At 36.8% G+C, this 14870-nt stretch overlaps 1 long non-coding RNA gene across 2 annotated transcripts in view; it reads left to right on the forward strand.

Moving 5' to 3' along the window:
- The window catches only part of LOC140501037 (uncharacterized), a 116891-nt gene extending 102482 nt beyond the window's left edge, over positions 1 to 14409 (forward strand). For both annotated transcript variants that reach the window (XR_011966031.1, XR_011966030.1), the window contains 2 exons: positions 11181 to 11359; positions 14125 to 14409. This is a non-coding gene — a long non-coding RNA (uncharacterized lncRNA). The remainder of the gene's footprint in view (positions 1 to 11180; positions 11360 to 14124) is intronic.
- Positions 14410 to 14870: the final 461 nt, after the last annotated feature.

Raw genomic sequence — 14870 nt, forward strand, 5'->3', positions numbered from 1 at the left:
GTGCTTCCAGACAAAGATTATCAAAGAAGAGTGATTGCCAATGAAGACCAGAAGGGGAACAGCTAAAAGAGAAGCAATTTTGCCAAATCTGTGAAACTTGGTTCTGACAGTTCCCTATAAATCAAAGTCTACAGTCTGGAATCATGCTTTACTCTGGCCATATATGTTTCCCTATTCAATTATCTTTCTATGAACTTTTGGTGTATGCCCCTCCTATACCCATATGAACACTGCGTACATCATTGGGAAAGTATGAGGCAAGTTCATTGGAAAGACTGAGAAGTTACAATCATGCTCTCTTTTGTTTTCTTCTGAATAAATATGATATTTATTATTTTGACCTTTTTTATAAAGATTTTGCATTTAAGAGTTGATGATGTCATTGTTCCTTTTTATCTAAATGGACTTATAAGCCACAATGGTGTGTAAAGGATACTGCTTCCACACCAGGATCCTGAAACAATGTATAAGAGTTGCATAGCAGTGACCATGGCCAACCTCCCTAGACTTGCCATCTTGAGTAGAGGTTGAGATGAGCGAGCCACTCCAGAGAGAGAGAAGAGGATGCAAGGGCCATGCTGAAACCATGCTGAAACCATGCCCATGCTACAAATATCAAGTGGGATATAAAACATAGGATTACATTCTTGTCAAAAGCATCTGGCACACTTTTGGAGGATATACAGAGAATTCATATGCAAAAAACATTCCCTACAGCAGTATCTTTAGATACTCCTGTACAATACAAGTGTCACACTTGTGGTAAGGTCTCTCAAATATGGCCTGAATCAGATTAAAAAGTTATTGAGAAATGTTTAAGAAAATAAATAAAAATATAATTCAGTTTAACTAATTTTAACTTGTAATTTTCTAAGTCAACATGTGATGCACAAGGGTTTTTTTAGGCTTGAAATTACTGCTGCACAGCATACATCAAGCCTTGGAACATTACCCAAATTTCCTAAACAAGATCCATAATGAGAGTTTGGTTTAACTATCCACACAGGAAGAACAAGTTATATATTCTTTTTTGGCTATAAAAAGTTTAGTTGACAGTTCAGAGAGTGTTGGTACATATATCCTAAATAGACAATAAGTTAGAAAATGATTTAGAAGAAGAGAGTAGGCTGTATCATTTTTGAAAAATTTGTTGTGCTCTCTAATAACTCAAAACTTCTTCTAAAAACAAAGTCCTATCTTTTCTTGAATTTATTTCTAACATTCATTTTTGCAAAATTGAGCTCTAAATTCTTTTCCTCCCTTTCACATCTCCCCCTCTCATTGAGAAGGCAAGCAATATGATATCAAGTAAACATATGAGGTCATGCAAAACATATTTCTGTATTAACCATTCTGCAAAAAAGCAAGAAAATGAAAGAAAGTTCAAAAAAGTGTTCTTCAATCTGCCCTCAATTCTTCACTTCTCACTCTGGAGAAAAATGTCATTTTTCCTTATGAATCCTTTTAATTTATCTTGGATTATTGTCTTGATCAAAGTAACTAAGGCTTTCCCAGTTGATAAATTGATAGACATCCTCGCAATGTACAATTGTTTGCTACCACGGAAAGAACTGCTACAAATATTTTTGTACATATGGGTCCTTTTCCTTTGATCTCTTTGGAATATGGACCCACTAGTGTCCATAGTGGTATTGCTGCATCAAACGGTATGCAATGTTATAGCCCTTTGCACCCAGTTCCAAATTTTTCTTCAGAATGGTTGTACCAGTTGACTACTCTACCAACAGTTCATTAGTGTGCCTTTTTTCCGCTCATCCTCTCCAGAATTTGTCATTTCTAGTGGGTGTGAGGTAGTACCACAGAGTTGTTTAAATTTACCTTTAATCAATTATTTAGAGTTTTTTTTTTTTAATATGACTACAGATAGCTTTGATTCTTCTTCTGAAAACTGCCTGTTTACATCCTTTGACCATCTATCTATTGGGGAATGATTCTTATTTTTATAAATTTGACTCAGTTCTATACTCAGTATATATTTGAGAAATAAGGCTTTTACCAGAGAAACTTGATGTAAAAAAAAATTGATTTTATTTCATTGGCTGTGGTACCTTTCAACAAAAATAGTTTCCCTGATTATCCCTTTAATTAGGTCTGTTTTTGCTTTTGCTTTGTCTGAGGTTATGATTGTCACACTTATGTTTGTTATTATTTATTAGGTTTTGCTCTAGCTCTTTATTTTAATTCTGTATGCTTGTCTTTGTCCTTCAAGCATGTCTTTTGCAAGCAACATTTTGTTGGATTCTGATTGATGATGCATCCTGCTTTCTGCTTCCATTTTATGAGTGAACTCATCTCATTCACATTCACAGTTACGCTTACTATGCAATTCCCCCATCTCTCCTCCACTCCCTCCTCCACCTCCTTCTCCTCCTCCTCTCTTTTATCCTGTCCCTCCTCAAAAATTTATTTTTTTTCTAATTCCTAACTTCCTTAATCTGTCCTCTCTTGCTCACTGCCCCATTTCTGTTATTCCTTTTGCCTCCTATTTCCCTCTTTGCCTTTTGGATTATATTTCTATGTACAGTTGAGTATATGTGTATGTGTGTATATGTGTATATACATACATATTTATATATATATGTATACACAAGACACATATATGTATATGTATATGTATATATAAATCTTCCCTCTTTGAACACATTCTGATGAAAAGGGGGTTCAAGCCTGACATGCCCCATACCATTTCCTCCTTCATTGTAAAAGTTCTTTCTTGAGTGCCTCTTTTACATGGAAAAAATTTTCCCCATTCTATCTTTTCTCCCCAGTGCATCTTTCATTTTTTTTGAGATCATTTCAATTTAATTTCATCATATCCATGCCTTATGTTTATGCAAACTGCTTTTAACTAACCTAATAATGATAAAGTTTTTAGGAGATACATGCATCACTTCTCACATAGGAGTATAAACAGTTAAATTTTCCAATTAAATATTTTACATTTTCTTCTATCTTTTCATTCTTTAGATTTTGTTTGACTGATTCTTGTTGCCTCATTGAGTCATTAGTTTCTACTTGCCCAATTCTAATCTTCATCGTATTGTTTTCTTCAGTTAGCTTTTGCATCTCCTTTTCCATCTGACCAATTTTTCCCTTTAAGGAGCTATTTTCTCCATTTAATTTTTGTTCTTCTTTTTCCATTCTACCAATTTTCCCAGTTAGGTTTTGTGTTTCCTTTTCCATCTGATCAATTTTCCCAATTAGGTTTTGGGTTTCCTTTTCCGTTTGATTAACTTTTCCTTTTAGGGAATTATTTTCTCCAGTTAATTTTTGAACTTCCTTTTCCATTTGTTCAATTTTCCTTTTCAAAGTGATGTTCTCATCAGTGAATTCTTTTTTTATAATTTTAAAATCATTGGCCAGTTTTTCTTTAATTTTCTTCTTCAGCTGTTCCAGGAAAGCTGGTTGTGCTTGCAAGAAATTCATAGTCCCTTCTGAAGTTTCAGGTGGAAGTACAGTCTCAGCTCTGACCTCTTTGGTGTTTGTGTTTTGGTCCTTATCCCCATAGAAAGATTCTATGGTTTTTTCACTTTTCGTCTGCTTTTTCTGATTCATGATGTTGGCTGAGTGTTGTAGCTTCTGGTTCTTTCAGTCAGAAGGTACAGATCTTTAAGTTGAGCTGATGTGTGACCAGGCTAAAAGCAGGCTTTTTTTTGTTTGTTTGTTTCCCAGATCAACCCTGGGGTTAGCTTGTTAGGTGTGTGGGAGGGGTGGTCTGGTCTCAGGAGATCTCCTCAACTGACCTGAGGCAAAGGCAAGGTCAGGGGATGGTGATCCCAGCTTCCCTATTGTCTTCCCTTTTCCCCTGGAGGGCTGGGGCTTGCCTAGAAGCTAATGCGTGTTCCCGCCCCTCCTGGGGCTTGTTTCCCGGCTCTGAGGCTTGCCTGGGTCTCAGTGCGAATTTTCTCTGCCCTGGGTCGTCTGTCCTTCCAGATCGCCTCCGCCACAGTAGGAAGAATCCCCCTTTGCTATTTTTCTAGCCTCTGGTGTTATGAGACTATTTGCCCCCTTCTGCTGTTCCCGCTGATCCAGGATTTATCTGGGGAAGAATTTTATGGTTCTTTCACGGTCATCAGGGGGGAGGAGAGAGCATTTACTGATCACTCCGCCATCCTAGCTCCTGGAAGTTCCAATAGGTGACTTACCGAAGTTTAGTCTTCAGGCTGAAGGTTTCAAGGGCTGCTGCGCTGATATCTGGCGCTCAGCGGCTCTCACCGGCTCGGTTTGGCCTGTCTCCTGCTCCGCTGGTTCCGCCCGCCACTCTCGGGCTTCTCAGGTCCCTTCCGCCCTGCTGTGCTGACCATGCTGCGCTGTGCACTGGGGGCTTACCCCCGCAGAACAGATCCTTCCCGTGGACCTTCCAGTCCAACCTGGGCTCCGAATCTGTCAAAGTCTGTCACCCACTGGATTCCACACCTCCAAAGTTTGGTCAGATTCTCCTTTCAGAGATATCCAGAGGAGTTTGTCCAGGAGCTTAGGTGAGTCGTTGCTTTCACTCCGCCATCTTGGCTCCGCCCCCCTCTAAACAGTTAAATTTTATTGAGAACCTTATGATTACTCTTTCATATTTACCTTTTTATGCTTCTCTTGAGCTTTGTGTTAGAATGTCAAATTTTCTATTTGACTTTGGTCTTTTCATCAGGAATGCTTGTCCATTTTTTTTTTCTCCTTAATTCAGTTTCACTGGGTAGCAATTTTATAATCCTACCTCCTCTGCCTTTTGAAATGTCATAATCCAAATTCTCCACTTTTTTAACTTTGAAGTCACTAACTCTTGTGTGATCCTGACTGTCGCTCTACAATATTTGAATTATTTCTTTCTGTGTCTTTTAAATATTTTCTCTTTGACCCAGGAGATCTGGAATTTGACTGTAATATTCATGGGAGTTTTCATTTTGGGGTCTCTCTCAGGAAGTGATCAGTGGATTCTTTCAATATCTGTTGAACCTTCTGAATCCAAGCTCTTGGGGAAGGTTTCCTTGATGATTTCTTGAAATGTGATGTGTAGGCTCTTTATTTGATTGTACTTTTCTAACAGTCCCACAATTCTTAAGTTATCGCTCTTTGAGTTATTTTTCGGGTTATTGTTCCAATGAGATATTTCACATTTTCTTTTCCTTTCAATTCATTTGACTTTGTTTTATTGTTTCTTGATGTCGCATGGAGTCATTACCTTCCACTTGCCCAATTTTAATTTCTAAGGAATTACTGTCTCAAGTGAGATTTTGTACCTCTTTTTTTCCCCATTTGGTCAACTCTGTTTTTAAAAATTTCTTTCTTTAAATGAATTTTTACACTTCATTTTTCAATTGGCATATTCTGCTTTTAAAGGAATTATTTTCTTCAGTGAATTTGTATACCAATTTTACCATGAGGGCAATTATGTTTTTTAAGGTATTATTCTCTTTAATATGTTTGTGCCTCTTTTGCAAAGCTGTTAATTCTGTTTTCATTATTTTCTTGCATCACTATCATTTCTTTTCCCATTTTTTCCCTCTATAACACTTATTTCATTCTTTAACTCCTCCAGAAATTCTTATTGGGTTTGGAGTCAATCAACGTTTTTATTTGAGAATCTGTTTCTAACTATTTTCATAATACTTTCTTTTTCTGAGTTTATGTCTTGGTCTTCCCTGTCACTGCAGTATCTTTTTCATGGTCAAATTATTTTTGTTGTTGTTTGTCCATTTTTACAGCCTACTTCTAAATTTTGAATTTTATGTTAAATTTGAACTCTACTCACCTAGAGGTGGGAAGATACTGCCATAAGTCTCAGAATTTTTCATGCTCGTCTTTTTAGAGCTAGTTCTGGGAGGTCTGCAAGTTTTTGGTGATCCTAGAAGACTGTAGTCACTTCTCTCCTGATCTGCACTCTATTTACCAATAAAGTCCCCTGATCCCCTGTAACCACAAGTGTTAGTGTTCTCCAAAGTCCCTTCTCCCTTGTGACTGACCCCTAGTGCTCCTCTTCAACCTAGAACTGTGCCCCCAAACTGCCTACGCACCATACAATTGCTAATCAGTGCCAGCTATGCCCAGTGCAGCAAAGGGTCCCCTGTAATCTCTTTCTAATTAGTTATCTGACCCTTTTGTCAAACATGGGCTGAGAACTCCCACAGTTCCTGCTGCTGCTGAGAATGCTGTTGCTGCCAGTGCATGTCTTGGTTCTGAATAGGTTTCTACCTCAGTGTCACAAACTTCTCCTACCAACCTGCTAAATTTTCTTAGGCCAGAAAAATGTTTCACCCTGACCTTTGCTGGCTCTGCTATTCCAAAATTTTACTTGAGACATTATTTTAAGGTTGTTTGGAAGAGATTATTGAGAGAGTTCATCTGGGTTGCCTCTAATCTGACCTCTTGGCTTCACTCCCCATTTCCAATGCTTTTTTTAGCCTTTATATTTTATGTTCTATGAGTCTTAAGCACCTAATAGTTCTCTCATTCCCTGGTATACAAGCATAGCTTTCACCTTCAGTGCTAAGTGTACTGCTTCCAGAATACCCTCCATGTTTAAGAAGTTGGGATAGCAAAGAAAAACCTTTAACTCGAATTCTTTAATGGGAGCCTTTAACCTACCAGTCAAGATTTTCCAAGTTTCCTATTTGTTTATTGACAATACTTCTTACAATTTTTCTTACTCCTTCCCTCTGGAAGATGCCTCTTGAGCTGTCATTCCTGCTGGAAGGCTCTCAGATTAGAAGTACCTAGACATGGTGCTTCAGTTCCTGATTTATAGAAATCCTTTTCTCTCTTTCATGTGGGTACTCAAGAATTTACTCTTAGACATGGTGAAACTCCTTTGCTGCACTCTTTATAGATCTACAAATCTGTGTATTGTTTTTTGTGGTCTTCTGATGCAAACACTGCCATTGGATGCTTCTGTCCTAGGGATTGATTTGTGAATTATCATTGGGTGGTTTTTTTTTAACCATATGTCTTTATATTTTTTCCCTTTTGAAGAGATTTTATTTTAGTTGCACTGCCAATTTGGAGGATAGCCTACATTCAACAAACTAATATGAATGAAACTGTGAATGAATGAATGAATGAATGAATGAATGAATGAATGAATGAACAAAAAGTGTTTAAGTACTTTCTGAGTGACAAGAAAGGTTCTAAGCACTGGAGATACTGATAGCAAAAGTTATACAGTTCCTATTCTCAGGGAACTCACAGACAAATTAGGGTAGATATGATAGGAAATTAAGGTGCAGGGTATATAGAAAGGTCTGGAAATTCTAAGGATACATTAGTGGGGCAAATGTCAAAGTTCAGGAGTCCTTAGGTTACATCAGTCATCAAATTACAGTGCTGGAGTTTTGGAGGTCATAGGGCAAGGCAGGAATGGAAGCCAGAGTAAGGAATGGAGTATCTTAGGAATCCTAATGGTTGGTCCTCCATGCCACTCATAGGACAGTTAGTCACTTCCATTTCATCCATACTGCACAAGTGGTCAAACAGCTGAGATGGATTCTAGGAAGCCTGGCACTAGGGAAAAAAGGAAGGAAGTAAGCATTTATTAAGTACCTACTATATTCTAGGCACTATTCTAAATCCTTTAAAACATTATTTTATTTGATCCGAAAAACAAGCCTGTGAGGTAGCTATTATTTTTCCCATTTTACAGTTGAGGGAAATAAGGGAGACAGAGGTGAAGTGACTTGACCATGGTCACACAGCTAAGTATTGAGAGCAGATTTGAATACAGGTCTTCTTCACTCCAGGTCCAGAGCTCTATACAGTGTACCAACTATTTGCCTTCAGTAAAGATGGGGAAAAGGAAAAGAAGAAGGGAGTAATTAACCAGAATTTTCTTTCCTAGCAAGTTTTCTTTCCTAGATGGGCTCTAGATGGTCCAAGTAGGGAGAAGATCTAGGGAGAGAAAGCAAAAAAGGAAGGATGCCCTTAGTGGTGGTATGTTTGGTAGTAAATCTAGGTGTCCTTTCTTTTATTCCTTGAACTCTCTATTTTCTATGGACATTTTGAGTTGGGGTTTCAGTTTACCTCTGAGAGTATTGTCATGTCTCCAACTTGGTCCCTTGCCATTCCCCTTATTTTAAAAAGGCTTGCAAAAGATTCATGTATAGTCTTGGTATGTTATTGGTCCTTCATTAGCAAATTTCATCATGTTTGTTCAAGCTTGTGACATTGATTTTGCCTATAATTTCTTTGTGAATAAAAGTTATGGATTTTGAACTCTCTGTGATTGTATTGTATATAATATGTTCTGATATTCCCAAAATACCTGGACATAAATCCTAGGACCAGTGATTTAGATCTAGAATGGGCATTAGAGTCCATTTAGGCCAGCCACCTTACTTCACAACTGGGAAATTGAAGCTCCCTGTAGTTATTCATGAGGACAAGTCATCTTTCTTGACACATTAAAATCCTTACTGATTATCCATTGCATGTTCCCTATATTACTATAATTTTTCAAAGACTTAAAATAGAAATACTACCCTTCAATTGGCATTAGGAAGACCAAGTGAGCTTGATGTCAATGGTTTATTAATCTAATTACCTGTAACACATATACTGTTAAGGTCGATTCATTGTTGTTGGGTTCAGATCCTGGTACTACCACTCACTACATGAAAAACCAAAAGCAAATCCTATAATATCTCTCTCAGACTTAATTTCTTCACTTATAAAATAGGGATGTTCAATCTACTTTGTATTATCTACTTCATAATGTGGCTTAGATGGTAAAATATGATGATAAATGAAAAATATTAGGTAAATGTAGTTATTAGGAGTTGGTGCAAGAACTTTAAAGAGGAAAACTTTTTTTTCTTCATTGAGAGAAGACATATGTAATTCTTGATTTTCTCTAGGGCTATCTCTAGGTAGATGGAAAAAGGAAAAGACTTTGGAAGCTACAGATATAGAGGAAAAACCAGCTACTCAACATATCCCTGATTTGCAGTTTGTCTAATCTGAGATTTTGGGGGAATTTCTTCTTGTGTGAGATCAGGACCTTTTACTTTTGGATTGAGATTTGATATGTTACTCTCAGCAGAAGAATCCACTGTATTGTGAATTATATAGTTTCTTTGATTTCTGTTGTTTGTTTGCTACTCACCATTTGTGATAGCTTTGTTAATAGCATTTGGTGGGAAGAAATCGAACTGGTAAGGGCTAGTCTCCTCCTTTAATGGAGAGCAAATAGAAAAGCAGTTTTCCCCCAAAACCATTTGTGTTCCTAGGCCAGAAATTTTTAGAGGAGGCAGAGAGTTGTACCACTTGGTCCTGATTAGTGTGTAAAAATGAATTTTGTGAAGTGGCTGCCTTATTCTAATTCACATTATTAGAGTCTACAATCATATGTAAATATTATAATTGGTTCTAGCCCAATGGAAACATGCAATAAAATGTCTTCATATATTAATATAAACATATTAAACATATAACACACTGTAAAATACATTGTTAAAATGAATTATTAATGTAATATAATAGCAAAGGATAAATAAAAATGTTTCTCATTCAAGTTTATTACAAATAGAATAGAGAAGGCAAACTTAAAAGATTAAAGTTACTGAAGGGATACCTAAAGATAAGCAAACATTGATGATTTAATGAAAAATATTAATTGATATATTTTAGCAGCACAAACTGAACTTTCTTCTTCCTTTAAATCTTCATGCATATATTGGTAGGTTCAGAAAGCTATATCCACACCTCAGCAAATTTGCATTTACAAAGTCTCAAAATGGCAAGCAACAACAAATACAAATGTCATCATCATCATCATCATCATTTTCATTATTCAAAATTAACACAAATGTTAAAAGTGTGCATACAGAGGCACATCATATTCACCTGTGATGACACATAGGTGTAGTCTTATAGTATACTAGTGTTTGCAAGCCCTAGACTAGCTTGCACATGTTGTATTAGTTGAATTTTGGGTCACATTAAATATGACCTAGTATTCTTTGATAACCTGCATTATTTTAAGTTCCATGTGTTTGTTGTTGCTGAGTCTTTTCCATCATATCTGACTCTCATGACCCCATTTGGGGGGTTTTTTTGGCAATGATAATAGAGTGTTTTGCCATTCCATTCTCCAGATCAAACTGGGTTAAGTGACTTGCTCAGGGTCACGACTTAGCTTGAATTCTAGTTAGGTGCTCCTTTTTCAGAGGAAAACAGAATGACCAGCTTCATCGTGTCTCTTCTTGCTCTTCTAAAGGCAGGAATCAACCTCCCTGAGAGAAAGGGGGGCAAGATTCTACGGATAACTATCTAGGCATCCCAGTAAGTAAGCCACGTTTAGTAACTCATGTGGACATATATATATAATTTAGGCAGACCATAATGTATATAATATTTATTCTGTATGTTTTTATGACCTCTTCCCCATCCCAAACCACTTAGGTCTAAATCTCTATACTAAGGATAATGATGATAATAGAAACAATAATAATTTATATACATATGTGTATACATATATATATAATTTAAAGTTTTTAAGTATTTTCCTTAGAACACACAATGAGTTGTACTTGTGCACTTACCACATAAGAAAATAATGATAGAACTAGAATGACGTAAGGTCTTCTGGGATAAGAGGCAAGGGACTGTTTCTAAAGCCTATGTCTGTTATCAGGCAGTTGTGTTGCCTTGGGGAAGTCACTACATCTGTATAGTCCTCAGTTTCTCTTTGTAGGTAATGTCCCTTCTGTGTCTGAAATTCTATGTATCTTTGTGTTGTACTTCATTATCTTCTGATTCTTCATAGAATCATTTTAAGGTTGGTTTTTTTTTTTAATTTTTCTGAAATTCCTGTAACTAATCACCATTAATCAGGATGACTTATTAGTTCAGTTTAAACATATGTTGCTTTGAAAGTAATGTATCTATGATGGGTTTGCTGGGCATGCCCAGGTTGCCTGACATGAAGTTTTCCTATATACTCTACCATGTTGGTGGGTGTAGCCTTTTTAATTAGCAGCCTGGACAAAAAGGCTGTAACTAAAACTGGCCAGACATGGACAGTCACTCTCGTTCTTTTGCAGGATAAAGAAGACAATTCATTCAGATCACGGGTGCCATGAACTTCTCTTAAGAGAGTAAGGGCTCCCTGCCCCTTTTCTCACTCTTACTGCTTGGCTCTGAGGTTTCTGTTTCTGTTCTGTGTCATTTGTCCTCAGTTTGAGGTATGGGCAATGATCCCCACTTGACTCTCCACCCAGCAATTGGAGCTATCCTGACCTTGGAGCCAGGATTCTAGGCAGGATACTGAAACCAGCTAGCCTGCCTACAAGGGAAACCTGGAGAAGCCAGAGGACCTGGGACTCCAGCCCAGAGGAGGCTTGGATTTGGAACTTAGGTTTGTACTATATAAGAATCAAGCCAATCTATGAAACTAATCTTCTTCCCCTCTCACCCTTATGATTCATGGTGCCCATGTGTTGATGAACTGTGATATTCAGTCTCTGGATGCAGCAGGAAAGGATACAGGAAAAAGGATGACTGTCTCAGTCTGTCAGTTTTAAAGACATAGTCCTTCAAACTAGGCAGCCAAAAAAATGAGGCTAAGCCCATTCAGGTGATAGGGGACACAGGGAGCTTTCAGCTTAGGAGACTTGGTCATACCCAGGTGAGCTCAATACACACACACACACACACACACACACACACACACACACACACACACACATATATACATATAGATGTGGGTATGTGTGAGTATGTATATATGTGTGTGTGTGTGTGTGTGTGTGTGTGTGTGTGTATGAAATCTGTTCATTTGGTACCACAAAAAGCACAATCCTTGTTTTGCCTCATAACAAAAACATGGAGTAGAGCATATTTACCATTGAGGAAAATGAATGTCTTCCTATATCAAACTTTGATTCACAAGTGAATGAAGGAAAATATTGTTAATAAGATTTGTTGATACATTCCATTTTGAAAAATGTGTTGAGATGGTTAGAAATGGCAGTGAGTTGGACACATGGCACACAGATGTAGCATTTCTGCTTTCTGGGAGAAGTTTCAAGAAGTCTAACATCAGGCCACATCTTCATCAGAAAGGGTCACACCATGTTCCTGAAATCTTGTTACTGAAAAGAAAATCTGAAAATGCTGCAATGTCTTTAAATAGCAGAAAATTGTTACCAAGGAAGTAAACACTAATTAACAGTAACAGTTGAGGCATTCTACTAACAAATTTATTGACTGTTTGATGGAATGGGACAGAAAAATCTAAAATGAGACAAAACAGGACTGAATTAAGCTTTTCACAGAAAGGAATAGATTGTCATAGATTAAATATCCAAAAACTCAAAAAGAGAGAATATCACAAGGATGAATTCTGAACATTGTTGTGGTATAAAGCATCATTCTAAGTAAATTCCAGTTTAAAAAACCAATTTGCTTTACCAAGACAGTCTTGTTCTTGGGTATGGTCCATTATTACTGAAGTATGGCTGTATTCTCCAGAGTGTGTGTCAGACTCTAACCAGAAAGATTTAGATACCACCCCTCGTGTTTAATGTATGTCCAACTGACTGTATGTGGGTGACTCATTACTTATGAGGGCATTACACTTTGAATATGACTTTGGGGAATTCTAGACATGAAAACCCAACCTAAGATATAAATAAATATTACTGTGAAAAACTGGGACAGGGAACTTTGCCAACCAAAGATTATAAGAGAAGAACCTACCACTTCTAATTAGAGTCCATGCTCCCTGACTGAACCCAGTCAAGAATACCTAGAAAGTGAGCAAAAATAGTGCTCTAGCCCCTTAGGCCCAGCATAAGTTTTCGTTTTCAAATTTGAGTTATTCTCTTAACGGCTGTTCTGAAGGGCCACTCTTCAACATCTGTGTATGAGTGCCAGGATGAGAATTGGTTTCTTATCATTAGTGGAAATAATCTTTTACCATCATTATATAATTAAAATGTTTTTGTTCTTGAAAAAGTGAAAAGCCAAGACAGGGCAATCATTATAGTTTTGCCAATGGGGTTGGAGAAACATCCTTCAAAATGGAAAGAGTATCTTTCTGGAAAATCTAATGATAAGCTAATATTTTGGGAAAAAAGGAAACGATGACAGTTTGATCATGGTGATTGCAAGGAGACAGTGAAACGGAGTTATGAGGAGTTAGAGTTATAAAGCACAAGTCATTGAGATCATATGACCATTTGAGTGACGTCACTCAGATTCTTATTAAAATAGCTCTATGACCTGATTGAAATGGATACTCCTTTCGCTACTGAATCATAACCCCATCTTACCTTCTTATTCTGGCTATTTCTTTTAAAAATAAATTTTTGTATTTGTTTTTACATTGCCTGGATTTCCTCTGAATCTTTCCCCCTTTCTCTTTTCAGAGAACGATTCCTCATAAGATTAGAAAAATAACAATTAAAAAAACCCTCAAAACAGAACAGATGCTCATTCATTGGGGAATAGCTAAACAAATTGTGATACATGAAGATAATGAAATATTACTGTGCTGTAAGAAATTGATGAATTCAGAGAAATGTGGACAAGCTTGCATGAACTACTGGAAAGTGAATAAAGCAGATGCAGGAAAATAATCACCCTAATTTTAGTCAAATAAGCAACCACAAAACTATTGCAACTGAATATTGTCAAGTTAAAGAATAAGTTTGCCCACCTAATAAAAAAAAATACGTCTTCTCCTTTTGCTCCTTTGCAGAGGTTCTGTATCACAGATGTGGAACACACTGCCTATGATGTCATCCTTTATTTGTTTGTTTGTTTTAATGTGATTGCTTTTGCTGATTTTTCCTCTTTTTAGTTTTTGAGAAATTCTTTGTTATAAGGGTTGGTCCTAAATGGAACCAGCTCGTAAAAATGGGGTTGAGTGCAAGATACAAAGCCAAGTTCAGATCATTTTGTTGAATTCATTCTATTTCACTCTCTTATCCTCTCCATTACTATTTTTTGCCCTTTAATAGTTGAATTCATTTGTGTCAGAATGAAATATATAAATATTTTTATACATATTATATATATATATATACAATTGTATATGTACATATAGATAATATATATAATTACATATAATGGTATATAATATTTTTACCTCTAATAGTTTATTTATCTTTCTTTCAGGTTTCTTTTGGGACTCTTCCAAAATCTACCTATCCATTAAACCATACCTATCTGTTTTTCTATATCTGCACTTTTAATGAGAGCTACAGCTGATATGATAATATTAATTATAACTTCGAAGTTTAAAAGAGAGAAAAGTGACCCTAAGTTCCTTAATGATTCCTAAAGAGGATCTAGTTCAACACTCTTATTTTATAGAGGAAGCACAACAAAATTAAATGTTCCCACAAAGATCAGATGGGGGTTTTCATGGGACCAAATAAAATAATAACCAGTCGTGTCCTAGTTCTAGTATCTGAGATTTTACAAATAGAGGGTCAACCTGTCAGCAAGCACTTATTCAGCACTTATTATGTATGTTCTAGGCACTGTGCTAAGCCCTGGGGATAGAAATTAAGGCAAAAATATCCCCGCTCATCAAATACCTCAAATTCTAATGCAGGAGGCAACATCTAAGCAACCATGTTTATAAAAGACATACGTAAGGTAGATGGGAGGGAATCTCAGGGAAGGCAGAAGCATTAAGGGGGACCTATAAAAGCTTCTTGCGCAAGATAGAATTTTAGCTGAGACTTGAAGGCATTGAAGGAAACCAGGATGACAGATGAGGCAAGTATTAGATGGGATGGAAGTGTGGAGCAAGTGAAAAATCACAAAGATGGAACATGTGTGAGGAGAAGCAGAGGCCTGTGTCCCTGGATCATAGGGTGTATTCAGGTGAGTAAAGTGTCAGAAGACTGGAAAGC

This window comes from Notamacropus eugenii, chromosome 4, assembly GCF_028372415.1.
Source record: "Notamacropus eugenii isolate mMacEug1 chromosome 4, mMacEug1.pri_v2, whole genome shotgun sequence".
Taxonomy (NCBI): Eukaryota; Metazoa; Chordata; class Mammalia; order Diprotodontia; family Macropodidae; genus Notamacropus; species Notamacropus eugenii.